Consider the following 15,436-nt stretch of genomic DNA (forward strand, 5'->3'; position numbering starts at 1 on the left):
AATATAACTGTGTTCAATTGAGATTCTTTATATAGTTAAAGACTTTGCTTTCTCGTTTCACATTGTTAAATTCTCAATTCTCCACCAGGCCACAATCATTCCAGACATAGCTCAGCGCAGGAATCAGAGACCAAGCGCATATGGAACCCAAGTGTGTGCAAACCAGCAGCAAGCACACTCGACAACAAGAATAAAAAGTAAAGGTCCCATATTAAACCAGTTTTCAATCTCCATTGTGTTTTACTTATTTGTGTAATCGATTTTCCCCAATAAATAGACCACCCTCTTTCCTCTAATTGATCTGCTGTGATGTCACAGAAACCCCACAACTCAGGAGTTAAAAAAGATGCTAGTTCTTGTCACCCAGCTACCCCTGGTCAACTGTAAGCTGCTACCAACGTCACACAGACAGTACAGACAGTGAGGAGCATTTTACAGCCATGCTCAGCTGCATTTACAGGCGTCATGGAGAACCATTCGCACACAATGAAGGCGGTTCAGACCTGTCTGGATCTGAAACTCTGACTGAGGTCAGAATCTGAGCAGCTTTTCACTGAAGCTGGGGATGTTGTGATTTTGTCATGTACTAATAACCAATAAACTCCTTTAGGTTGAATAAAACAGAACCTTTTTGTGTCCATGACGAGAATGAGGCTAAATACATGAACTGAGGTGTCTGCACTCGTAAACAGGTGCAGTCAACTTCATATTGAACTGCTGCGTCTGTGTTGTTATTTACAAACCACAATATATGAGCATGCATTGCTCTGCAACACGTCTTCCTTCATGTAAAATACACCGTCATATGTGTGGGTCTAGCTGAATATGATGTAGATAGAAATGCTCATGCTGCTTCAGTGGCGGGAGTTTGTTTGGCGTCACATGATTTCGCAAGAAGAATAAATTCCATGTAAAAATGTCAAACCAATAATTATTTTTATTAACAACAGGTTCATTTCAGTTATTAGCATCTTCCAGTTCCAGTAATTGACATCAGCGATCATTTGAAACACAACAATTCTTTAGTTATCAACTTGATCTGAGGGATTGAAAAGGAGCAGAGAAAAGAAAAGGTCTAAAAATACCCCCCATTCTTTATTATTTTCTTTTCCCTGACAGTTTTAGCATGCTCATGCTCCATGTTTCTAGTTCTTTGTACTCTAGCTCATCATTTTGTAAATGTTTGATATCCTGAACTTTATTCAAACTGTATCACTTGAGAGCTAACTTATTTCTTTCAAGTTCTGTATGGCATAATACTTAGGAAACTGTCTTCTATGTCTTCTATAAAGCGTTATACAGATGGATTATGATGTCCAATGAAAATACAAATAATGTATTAGCGATGACACCTTTAAATAAAGTCGAACCAATTACACTAAAATGTATACTGTGAAAAACCGCTTGTAGAACTGAACTTCCAAATGTGACAGTTCTCTACACCACCACGTTGCCACGCCCTTTGTGTGACTACTTAGTGGACATGCTGCTTCACTGTTACCTCAAGTTTGGACACAATCATGTTCAGAACGACAGTGTCGTCAGATGCTCCTGAACATGAATGTGGATGAGTGAATCATAAATGATCATAGAGAACAGTCTGTGCGATGAGGAAATACATTTGGTGAAATTATCAGTGCCTCAGAAGTCTAATATGTGTGCACTTGTGAATGACCCATTCCAGTTGACTCCAGGGCAGGCCTGGCCAACCTGTGGCTCCCGAGCCACATGCGGCTCTTTTCCCAGTTTCATGCGGCTCTTCACCAAACTTTGTCATTCCCTAAACTAAACGTATGGCATTTGTTTCACCTGTTATTCATTGTCCTTACATATTTGTAGGATCTGGCTATTTTCAGCAACAAAGTAAAACAATGTGGCTCTTAGCCTCTAACTGGTTGGCCACCCCTGCTCCAGGGCAATATCTTTCTACGCATCTCAATCACTCACATAATCCAGTAAAAGCAATGAATATTTTAGAAGTGTTTTGTTTTCAACTGAGTAGATATCAGATTTCAAATAGGTGATTTTTGTCCATTGGAGACTCCCATGGGTCTCGTTTTTTGGACATTGGGCCACATCCCATTTGTGTTGTCTTTTCCTTGTTCCTTGTTTCCTTGTTGTTAAATTGTGCACATTGGACTGTGCTCGTGCTATGCCAGTTTCCACTTCCTGCTCTCTTCACGCTCCTCTGACCCCTCACATTAAAAAAAAAAAAAAAAAAAGAAGAAACACTGAACTAAACAGTACCTGGATTGGAGAGGAATTCATTTTCACGAGTAACGTTCAAGGTGGTTCCGAATTAAAAGACTCGAGTCGACAGCAGTCTGTCGAATGGTGAATGTTTTTATTCTCCAAGAACTCCCCCAAAACCAACATCCTACAATTAATATGAATGATATATAAAAGTACCAAAATACCAGAATATTTCCAGAATAGTGGATCACCATAGTCGATCAACTTTCCATCTCCTACAAGCGATTTGTGCTAGTTTGCATATAGTGGGAAATTATCACGCAGTTGAGTTGAATTTTACTCTGGATGAATGTAGAATTTAATACTTACTTTTAATACAACTGTGAGGGAGGGTTAACTATCTTAATGTTAAAAAAGACTGTGCAGTTTTGACCAAGTTGACACTGGTGTATCAACACCATTTTTCAATACCATGCATAATCTCTGAAATATGAATTCATTTTAGTGCCTTATACTCATGCATGCAAGCACACACACAAATATATGCAAAGCTGAAATGACACATGGACAGCAGTGGAGAACCATCAGCAAGCAACCATGGGGAATTAAGAGGGGGTATTAAGATGTCTCTCCAGGCCATAACCTCTCTAAATGGTCTTCTGACCTGTTGTCATTAATTATCTAATAAGGTCCATGATAACAGGCCTGTTTAGACTTCAGACAGGAAAAGGCAGCAAAGGAGGAATGGTCTCTGTGTGCATGTGTGTGTGCGCACAGGAGAGTTTAACATGTGGTTTTTGATGACAACTATTTAAAGGTGTCAGACTGGAGCCACAGCAAATTATCAAAGGCACTCACACATATTCAAGTGTGTGTGCGAGAGAGAGTGAGAGCGAAAGAGTGAGTTTAGTTGTATCGGGTTTCTCAGCCCTAAAATGACCTTGCTTACTTTATGTCGCAAAAAAGGAGCCCCAGTAACTACTTGGGATCGTCACACTTGGAGAAAACAACCCACAACATTTGATGATTGTCAAATGCTAATACATTTTTAGCACTATAGCCTCTCATGAAACTGAAGTCAGGTCAGGGTTAGCCTTTTTTTTTGACTGTTGAGTAACATTTTTTGTCTTTTCATCCTTTTTTTCCCCCGCACAGCAAAAATGCGGATATCATGAACTAGTGTCCCTCGATTGCTCACAGCGAACCCCCTAATTGCACCTGGCGCCTTTCGTTTGTGGCCTTTGCCCTGGCATTTCCAGCCATGGCATTAATTTTTTTTTTCTTTTTTTCAAATGAACTTAAGGGATAAAAATGTGTGTTTATTTCAATTTAGAAAAGAAGTTGTAGTAAACAAATACAAATAGATATATTTTGCTTTTAATTATCTTTAAGTTTACTTTTAATTCTGTCATTGAATCTCATACACTTACAGATTAGCTTAATATCAAAATAGAATTTTAAATGTTTGTAAGTCCAAACTGAGACAATATCTTGCAGCGTTTAAAAAGTTGCTTGGTGAGGTTCCTGTTTACAGGGAATGGTGTGTCATCTAATACCATGATTGTTCCCAGGTCATATGAATATGCATTAACTGAAGAGATCACAATTGCTCTAACGCATTTTGCAGCCCTGTGTTTAGAACTAAATTACTGCGAAATATATGAACATGGTTTTATGAAATATATGAACACTTTTACCATCAACCAAGGTGACGTTTCATCTTATGAACACATCTATAACTCTTAAACCACTTTAAATCTTAAAATGGTTCACACGTGTAAAAATAGTTACCTCGGTGTAACTTCATTTCTATGAATACGTGCAGAGCCCTCTAATGGGCTTTGCTATTGGTTTATCCACTCCGAGGCTCTGTCTCATGCCTGAGAATTCTCTCATCTAATTGACTCTCCACCCAGGTAGGCTCTGCATCTCCCTATAAATCCCCCTGTTACACAGCGCTTGTCTCCTTTTAGGAAACTCAGGGGAAACTCCTGCTGGGAGGACCGTAAGAGGGCCCCTCACGTATTCACAGAACTGAAGTTACATTCAGGAAACTATCATTTCTATGTCATACGTGTCTTGCCCTCTAATCCACTTTGCTATTGGTTCAACACCTTGGCAGAACCGTAGGGATAATGGCCCTCACCTGAAGGACCCGCAGGGTCAATTTACACCAATCGATGAAAAATATATATACATGTCCACCTCAAGGAGGTCCCGTGATGCTCTGTAGAACATATTCTACTGCCTTCTGCAGCAGTGTGACACTTAAAAAAAGATGAATATGGCTAGGTAAGTCATGGGATGGCCAAGCCCTAAAGAACACAAGATGTTAGGATTGAGATAGAAATTATATGTTTGCGTTCATACAGTCTTACAGTTTTCCAAATTTTCAAATGCAGTGTTCGTTCATAGTGATAGCGAAGGGACTGTTTGAATTTAGTCCAGAGTCAGAACCCATACTGGAAAACTTCATTCTGCACATACTAAAAAATTCGAATGTCACTTTCACTACCATAAAAAGCTCTACCAGCAGTGACGTCATGCGCTTGAGATTCACAAATGAGAAATACTGCTTGCATGAACAATATTTCTTGCTTGTTGTTCAGGATAGACTTCCTGTTTCCAAACAGAGGCATTTTCTTTTTGCGACAGCTGGTCTGTGTAGGTGTGAGCCTGTTTCCCTCTCCCAAAACAAGATTCGGGTGCCGGGCAGATGCATTCAATAAAGACCAAATATAGATGAAAACAGTGATGAATTGTTTTCATATCTCCTTGTCACAGTTGGAGGCAAAGAATTTGTATGATGTGAGGCAGCTATATGGGCTACAATGTTGCCATAAAAACAGTGCAGAATCACATAAAGTCCCCAAGAGCTGTCTGCAGAAATGATTTTAGTTTGGCCGATATGAATTGCTTGTGTGTGGTTTTGTAGTTGTATCACGTAGCCAAACATCACATCTGTTTCCGTGGATTAAAATCAAGCAGAAACAAGAGTTAATGAATTTGATGCAAGAAAAATATACTTTTAACCACTGCTTCAACTGAAAAAAAATCAACAAAATTATGCACAAATGAACAAGAATACATGGTCAGGTGGGTTGCATTAGGGATATCGATACTAATCCCAATTAAGGTCTAACTGAGAAATCCTCAGCTGAACAAAGCGACTAGATCTTTACCCAGACACCAGGTCCCTACCAGATGTCTGCAACATTTGTACTTCAGTTATCTTGACGCAATTTAAAGGAAGTCACCAACAATGTGACTAAGGACATCTATCTCACACAATTGTATTGTTTATACTTCATATTAATTCTTTTATAGAGATTCAGCAAAGGCAACAATGACATCGCATTGTGGCCTACAAGCAGTACAAGTGTGCTCAATATCAGTGAACCACTGCAGTGAGATGTTTTAGTAAGTTTGCAATATATTTTTTGTTTTGTTTCCAATCAGATCAAATAAGGACTTGGAAAAAAACATAAGCAACTTACAACATCTGCCAAAGAATGTCTTTTTTGTGTGCATTCAATCAACAAAGGATTCGAACAAGTGTTGGAAAGTCCTTTACATTAGGAAGCAACAACTAGAAAAGGGGGTGCAAATGTCCATCAAGAAGCTTCAGTCCACCCCAACACAATCTCTCCATAACAGATAACAATCATTTAAAAAAATAAAATAAAAAAATCCAATTATCCAATCTGACAGAAATCTTAACGTTGAGCAATCTTTTAAACCCTTCTGAAAAATCAGTTAAAATAATCCACGCTATTATCAGGTTCACTCCCAAAATTGATGTGCGGATCTTGATGTATATAGAAGGTTAATACTTGCTGGGTCAGAGGAGTCCCTTTACACACACGGCGTGTGATGGACTGCAAAACTTAGCTGGGGTTGGTGGCGAATCACTACAAGAGCTCATTGACTACCATTCAATGCACAGTGCACCTGCAGGTTCTGCATGACCCGGTATAGGGGCATCCCATCCCATGTGCATTGACTTCTTTTGGCATCTGACATCGGTGTTGACCGATGCTAGGCATCATGTGACATCACCGCGAGCTGTTAGGTCCCCCTTGGGCATAGACAGCAGGCTACATTGTGGTTCCACTAGTGTGCAAGGGCATATATAGATTCGTTACCATCGATAGTTTTGTCAGCGGCAGCTGTACCTGGCTTAAGACAGTGATCGCATGGTGGTCATCCTGGAGGAGGCCAGGTAGATCATCAGGTACTGGAAGTTATTGTGTCTCAAGTCAACTTCCCAAGTCTTTAACTGACAAGTCAAGTTGAGCTGACTTTTCCATTGTCTTTGATTACTGTGTTATTTTCTGTTTATTATTGTTTATAACTTTGTTCTTCTCATGATGCATGATGAAATAATTGTTGACGCCAATTTTGCTGGTTCTTTTAACCATGTGGAACGCTGTGTCCTAAGAAGTAAACGAGAAATGCAAACACAGAGAGCACAAGAAAAAATCCAAATCCCTGCCTGATCTATGATTGAAATCCATGGTCCATCAGTGAAGTCACATAGCTGATGAGCTTTATTGCAGTTTTATCAGATTATTTCATCAAGTGATGGATGCATCCTATGTGCTAGGACGTTGATTTGTGTAGCAAGTAATATGGCTGGTACTTTTGTGTCTACTGAGGCTTTACCGATGAGCCATTGACTCTTGAAGCCTCGTAACAGACGGTACCATGTGACCATTTCATTTGTTGATTTAGGCAACATCTAAACTCACCAGAGTTGCCCCATATTCAACAGCATCTACGATGTGGAAGATATATGACTGAGGTTTTACAAGACGAGCATTGTGTTCCCACCAAGATAACACAATCTTTTTTTCCTTGATTGAGTGGCAGTGAAAACATATGTGGCAGTGAAAACCCTGACTCAAACCAATGCAAGTTGCGCTTTCCTGCAGCTCTGGAACGAGTCCAGGTTTCTGTACCGAGCTTGAATGAGGCTGCACACATCATCACTCAGTAGTGCAAGAATGCAAATTTGCACTATATGCAAATACTCTAACAAAGGATGACAAATACAAAATATCAGTGTTGTGTTGACAGTCACAGACAGACTTAATACATGCTTAGTATTATTAAAGGGCAGAAAAAACAGTATAAAGTCTACCGTGATTAAATGCCCTCCATAATTTCCTGACATGATACTGTTAATTGATTGCATTTCAAAACAATTTTCAACTGATATATGCCGTTCAGAAGGCCAACTTGCCTTGGGATCTTGATCAATACATGAATGTACTGGATGAATTTTTATGCCTCTATTAAATCCAGGAGGAAGCATTCTAAATTGGCAATAAATAAAATTAGGTTACTCCATTTTTACCATTTTATTTTTAAGTCACTTTATATGTCTAAATAATTATCTAAATAATTACCAATTTTTAAGTTGACTACCATTTAAAAAACCAGCAACTTCAAAAAGTGTATTGGAGTTCCTTGCTGTAGCTCAGGTGGAGAATATATACAGTATGATGCTCATCAGCAAGGCACAGCACTTTTGTTCCCTCCACCTCGATGCTGGCTTCTCGTGGTCAGATCTAGGGACAGTCTGGTCACCAATAATGGCAATCCTCATTACCATTTATTCACTTCATTAATGCTGACCTTGACCACTTCTGAATTCAAACGATCAATGAAGATTAGGGATGCTCTGATCGATCGGTCACTGGTCATAAATTGGCCGATTTCGGTGTGATCTGTGAATGCCGATTACTAACCATCATTGCCGATCACAACAACTGATCACGTGTGACAGCCAGCACTCTGATAAAGCACCACTGGTTGAGATGTCCCAACTCGCTGCTCACTTGGCAGCAGTGAATCAGCTCTGGAGGTTCCGTCTATCTGTCATTTAAAGTTTGCATCCTGCAGCACATGCACGTGAAAATGCTGTGCAGGGACGCACGTTAAAATTTAATATGCCATTTAAAGCACCAGCACTTGACGGGGCATGGAGAGTTTTCCGGGCTCACGAAAGTGAGACTGCTGTTCTTCAGCAGCAGGCAGCTACCACTTTGCAGTCCGAGCATGACATTCGCAACGTCACGCAAAATGCCCAAGAAATAAACAATAATTTCACAGAGCTAGATGACTTGCCTTTCTCAGGTATCATTTACGTGGAGACGAAAAAGACTGAATACAGCGCTGTTGAGGAGTCGGGTATAGCATTCGTTAGCCACCGGAGTCTGAAACCTTCATAAATGCAGTGCTCTCTGTCACAGAGTCCCGCTATGTAAATATTTCAAGGACAAAGCCTCTGGAGATTGACCAAAACTGTGACGTCTCACATCGAATTACATGTTTTTCAGTCGTCCACTTGACAGAACAGATGTTACATTCTGCAAGGTTTTTCTATTTTTTGCCTCTTTGAAGAGGTGTATAAAAATGTGTCTGAATTAAATGTAATGGTTCATTTTTTCACATCATGTACACATAAGGTCTCATCATTTTGACACAAATTCATTGTCAAATCCATGTGATCGGTATCAGTGATCGGCAGCAAAAATCCTGATCGCAGCATCCCTAATAACGTTTTTTTTTTTTTTTCACGCACTCACACAAACCTGCATTTTATCTTTCAAGAACATGAAATTACTGACACCAAATTCCTCTTCCTTCTCATTAAGGTAAACCACAAGGCAGCAGGTAGCTACTCGTCTGTGCGCTTCTATCGTATTGTGGCATACGTTTCAAAATAATTCTGCAATGTTGGGTGACAGCCAACAAAGGTGCTTTTCAGTCTTTAGTCCAAAGAATTATCTGACCTCAAAAAGAACTGTCTGATTCTCACTCCTGAAGCTCCTCCTCATGATGAAACCACATCAGTTTCAAGTACCTGTTTATTCTCCTGAACTCTTTCATCAAGTCAAGTCTTACGATTAGTAGTTGTATTATTTGTTAGTAGTTACACAGAATTTATTTGTACAAAACCATATTTTTCAAAGAGAAACAAACTCAATTAGTATGACCTCAGAAATATAATTGTATCAGAGAAAATATAATCATATGTAGAGATGTATTTTTTCACAAATGGAGTTTCAGTCTAATCCACTGCTCGGTTAAGTTTTCGGCATAAATGTCGTGGTGCAACATTTCACCAACTTTCAGATATGCATAAAGCCTCGACTGGTCTTATCATAGTCAACAAGCACATAGTGAAATAATTGTTCAATTAATTATAACTTACCATGAAAGTCTGAGAAATGTGTTCATCTTGCAGGTCTGATAAAAAAACAGTCTGACCATCACAATGTGACGAGTAAAATCAAGTTATCAAACCACTTAGAAGAACATGAATTTTGTCATATGCCTATTAATGATGACATTGGAGTTTAAATTACAAATGGAAATAAGTTGATATAAGCATTAAATGCATTGCAAATGCAAATGCATTAAATCAAGTGGTGACAACTGGTCCACTGAATTTCTTTTAAGTGTACATCAGATGATGTTGTTATTGTTCGTTTTTAATGGTCGGAATTATGATTGTCATCATTGTACTAGAGGTGTATGAAAGCCAACAAAGGGCCATTTTCACGGCATGTTTTGAAAATGTTCAAAGATGATGTTGTTGCATGTGATGTGTTGTCAGACACCTTTAAGATAGTGTATGGAAGTTGTGGGCCTGTCCAAGGGAAGATACAATATTTAGCTGCATACATTCTCACAGAGCCAACAGCACTGTCATAATGACTGCTATCAAGTATCAAATGAGACAGACCATCTTTGTCCTGCACCATGACACCTGCAGTGTCAAATCCACTGTCATATTGACGTATCAAGTGTAGAAACATAAAAATTAAAAGTACCGCCATGGACAACCAAGAAGCGGTGTGTGACTTCTGTTGAAAAACAATAAGGTGTTGTGGCAACACAACAAACATGGTGAAACACTTTAGGTTAAACCATGCATTTCAATACGATGCATAAATAAAGTAACGTGATAAATTATCTAAATAATAATAATATAATAAATAATAATAATTAAGTAGTAGTATGTGTATCACTGAAATAATCTCACCCATCCTACCTTCGTCCTAGATTACTTCATGTAAGGATTCCTTGGCAGTTCCCCATTTAAAGTCGATTTTTTTTAATTATACAGTGCAATGACAATAAACATATATATTTTTGTGGCAAGAACACCAATTAAGCTACCCGACCTGAGCAAACTGTCAGTGAGATACCAGGGAAATACTGCAACTTCGGTATCTGCCGAGAGTCTTTTCAAGGCAGGAGAGGTTCTGAGTAAAAAAACGGAACAGACTAAAGGGGGAGACATTAAATATGCTATTGTTCCTTAACAAAAACCTGTGCGTGAGGGAACATTGATAATATTGAATGCTGTCATTGTTTTCATGTTAACATGTTTATGTTGAATTACATTTATTGTGTTTGCTAATGATTAAAGAATTATTTATTTTAATGTTTTATTTTTTCAGAGTGAATAAATGAACAAGTTACTCATCCTTGTATTCTTAAGGAAGCTATGATTAGGTGTAGTCACATTCGTGTAGATATCGGTATTGGTATCGGCATCGCCAGAATATTTCTCAGTATCGGATCGGAAAAGGAAATCAGTGGAATCGAACATCACTACTGTATATGTGAGTGTCTGTCTGACTTGCTGCGCTCCTTCCCAGGTGGTTGTCATTGGCTGACTTCAGCTGTCAATCAACGGCAAACCTGAAAGGGGGTTTGTGATTGGCTGGTCTACACCATCACAATATATCAGATCTCGTCTTGGCTATTTGACACTTCAACGCTAACATAGTTGTTATACATTCCTCCAACAACGTATCACAAGAGAGTTCCAATATATGGCCTCAACACTAAATGTAAGATCAAAATGGTACCCAGTATACCTCTGTCTGAAATGCTGTGTACTGTGCAAATCACACTATACAGATACTGTCTTGTTTGTTTAAATGTTTTGTAAACAAAAAAAGGTGAAAATGTTAATACACAGTAGCACTTTATAGTGTCCTTTTCGTTCATTTACCTTCTCTTCCGCCACATAGAGTTGGAGGAGACATTTGTTTAAGGGCCTCAGAGGTCACTAGAGTGCCAGAGTGACAAATAGTTTCTTTTTCATGAATTACAAGAAGAGTAGAAATCAGTAGAAATCACAGAAATATACAATTCAAAAACCTCCAATCTATGTATCAAAGATTCTTTTCAGAACCAGATGGGATTAACGATGAGTGCAGATGCCGTCAACATAAGAAGTAACAATTCTCAGCCGGGACTCTTAAGTGAGTGTGTCCTGTCGCCAGTATAGCCTCAGGCTTGTTGTGCTACCTCATTAAGCCCTTTCAGAATTGCCAGACCACCCTCATGCACACAAGCGTGCATACTGCTCTGACAAAAGAAGTCATACACAGCTGCCTGTTATGCCTGATAGAAGATGCGATTACTGTCCAAGTCTCTCATGTCCTTGACTGAGAAGCTGTTCACACACACAGATGACCTGTGTGCTAAACGCTGATGTGATCATTTTTCTTCATTAGTGTTTAACAGATCCATGAGGGTTGTAGAATGAGAGACACAATGACTCCTTGGAAGCTTAAACACATTACTGACTGACTGACTGTAGACGTAGTGGCAAAGAGGTGGAACACTCCACCATTGTGAGAAAGACCAATGTCTTGTTCGTTGTTTTTACATTTTGTTGTGTTTCACAGAAAAAAAGAGAGATGAAGTACAGATGGATTTAACATTATTCAAATAATTTAGTGCGATATGTTCACATTTGAAAAGTTTTCTCACTTTTCACAAATTAGACATCTGTCATTGTTTTTTTCAAAGTTGTTTTTTTCTTTTAAAGTTGTATTTATTTAATTTTTTTAATACAAAGAATCTGTCTCTTAGAATGCATGCACCACTAACCTTAACATGGCAGGAGGAAAAAATGTTGGCACAGGAAACCATATCTGACATTATCGAACAGCTTACCAACAGCAGTACTAAAAACCAAACTACTGCTCTTTTTATTATTTCATCTCATGCTTTGGTAAACGGTCGATTAAAAAAAATGAATGGAGCAGTAACATAAAGGATCTCCAACAGACACAGAGGACTCCTCCAATCATCGTCGAAAATAAATTATTCTTTAATGATTAACAACCACTATGAATGTAATTCATACATCCGGATCCTTGAGGGGGCTGTAAGCGACTGGCTGAAGGAGGGAGATGGAATTGTGGGGTGGAACTTTAAGGATGCTGGGAGCTTTAGACGAACAGCAGAGAAGTTCACCACACAGTCCACCTCTAATGGACGGATGAAGCGAGGAGGCAACTTTCAGGACTCACCTGCAGGTGGAGGTTATGAGTCGATAGCCTTACTCTTCGCCCAGGTTGGTAGTGTGGAGCTGGAACCTGATGCCTATCCACCAGACATTGATTTCTCTGTGCGGTATGAGAGACAATAGTTCTGGAGTGCAGTTCTGACTGACCCTTAGATTTTGGGTGGTCTCCGGAAGAGAGGCTGGCAGATGCACTGACAGCCTTGCAGACAACCCGCAAAACTTGAGATATGAACGGGGATCTGAAACAATGTCTGAAGGGAGTCCACGGTCCTTAAAAACATGAAGCACCAGAGGTCAGCAATCTCCATTATCGATGGAAGCTTCGGCAGGGGAATAAAATGAATCACCTTGTTTAAGCAATCCACCACAGTGAGAATCATTGTATTACCTGCTCACAGTAAAGACAGAGACCGTGGGAGAAGCAGTGGCAGTGCTCCTCAAGGGTAAGCCGGGTGTCACCGTGTTTTATGGGTTCAGGATCAGTTGAGCAAGCCTCTGGAACAGGTTAGTTGACAGCTGGAACTCATGGATCAGTATGAGTACTCTACAATGCTCGAATAACCTCTTGTCTATCTGGACGCCCAAACAAATTATCACCACCAGTGACTGGGGCTCGTGACTGTGGCTTTGAAGTTCAATATATCCTTTGATAATGGAATGAGGCACACACATTTTGAACGGCTATACACTATTTTAAGGTTGATATATGAATAACAAGTTGCATGTCCAGGCTAGACTGTGCGACCACCCGTCTAATTAAGCACAGAGATTGAGAGATTGAGAGTACAGGGACCTGACGCAGGACTTTGTGGACTGGGGCTGAGAATCTACCTCTAGGTCAACGCGGGTATAACCAAGGAGTTGGTGGTGGACATCTTTAGTTTAACAACTGGACTGGACCAACAACAGAGGTGCACTTTTCCCATAAAGGCAAAGCAGACTTCTAAGGACGTCATGTGACGACATGTCACATCCCCACTCTCTCCCATGATAAAACAGCAATCTAGGCAACAGAACAAACCAAAACCTTTTTGATTCATTCTTTGCTAGATTGGTTTTGAACCACAAGATGACAGTTAAACTGTAAAGCAAACATGATGGTGACTTTTGGTAGTGAAGTTTTGAAAACGTGCAAAAAGCGGACATGAATATTGTGTCGTGAATTACCGTTATTTACAAACACTGATCTGAAATATGTGTAAAGGAGTAGAAATTATAATGGTTATAACGGTTGTTCACTCCCTTTCATTCTCCGTATTAAGTAAGCAAAATTATTGACTGGGTTGAATGCAATATATCAACTGGAAGACATTCACACATCTTCCTGAAGAAATACATGTTGGTTCAGCATAAATGTTTTTATTCTAAAGAAAAAAAAGTCTGTCATCAGTTGTGTGCGAATAATTTTTTATCAGGTTTAGAGCCAAAAAGTTGTGCTCACACGATGCACTGTTGACTGGGAGGGCTATGGTGATTTTGCTTTCACTTTTAAGTCATAGCAAACGTTAAGCAGTATCATAACTTGGTTTGAGGCTGAGCTTAATCTAGGTAGTGCAACCAGTGCAGTGGAGCTTCTCCTCCGCTTTTAGCAGCTACTTCGTCATGAAGTCCTCTTCATCTTGAGTCACGTAGTTGTTGTTTTACAGATGGTAGGGATTGTGTGTGGGACTTAGTCGAATAGGACACTGACGTTGTTCCGTGGCGGCAGGTTAGATTTGAGAGAATGTTATAAATAGTGCAGGATTTTTCATTATCTTTTTTTTAATTACTGTCTTTCTTTTTTTGGGTCACATTTTTTTTGTTTTTATTTTTTATTTTTTTCATTTTTTTATATTTGTCAGATGCAGAATTGGAAAGGTTGCGCAAATAACGGAACAAAAGAGACCATTAAAAGCAAGCAGCCTGAATGTTATTTCAGAAATTTTAAAGTAAACACATGCTGCTGCTCGCAGACCTCTCCTTTTAGACAGATGTCAGAAATACCTGAATCATTTCCTGCTCACTATCACTCAGGTCAGAGCGCAACAAAATGAACTCAAGCAGAATGGACACATAGTGTGTAATGATGCACCCATTGTGTGGAGCAGTGATAACGTTACGGTTTTCAACAGCAACAACATTCAGATATGGCCAATTCAGTGTCACATTATAGAGCTGTCAGGAAAAGATTTTCAAGAAAACATGTATACTATGCCTTTTGTTTGGAAGCAGTAAGTCAAAAATGATCACTTTTTAGACAGCTTCTTCATCACAGCACTGAAACAAAGAATTAGAAACTGTTAGATTTCAATGGTGATAGCTCTAAGATTATTGCTATTGATCAATGCTGTCCATTCACCCACGTGTAAGGGTCACGAGGGCACCAAGGTCATTCTGGAAAGCTTCTGAATCAAGGTAATTTTGGTTGTTTTATGCACTACCTGCTGTCTTGTTTTGTGATACTGGAATCATCTTTATTTGTTTTTGCACATGCACATGCTCCTGAATACCATCAAAGTAACTCGGATAGATTTTTTTGACTGATGCACTCGGTTTGTGGATTGGTTGATGGAAAAAGCTGTGCGTGTTCACATCAAGGCTCCATGAAAGTGGATGTACAATGACCGTAAACGCGGTATGTCAGCGACAGGAGCCGATGGACAGAGGCAGCTCAACAACTCTCAACAACTTGGTATTTAAGTAGCTCTGTACACCAGAAAGTGATCACGGAATGTAAATTCATTTCCATAGCAGTGTGTAGGCGCGACACCATACTCCACCATGTTCCACCACGCCGTGCTTCAGTCACGACATCAAATTCCATCGCACACCACTTCAGAGTCACGATCGCGCCTTCATAAGTTACATAATTAACATTGCTTTACATAATTTGAACATACATGTGTGATTGAAAATAGA

The sequence above is a fragment of the Synchiropus splendidus genome, chromosome 2 (assembly GCF_027744825.2).
Source record: "Synchiropus splendidus isolate RoL2022-P1 chromosome 2, RoL_Sspl_1.0, whole genome shotgun sequence".
Taxonomy (NCBI): domain Eukaryota; kingdom Metazoa; phylum Chordata; class Actinopteri; order Syngnathiformes; family Callionymidae; genus Synchiropus; species Synchiropus splendidus.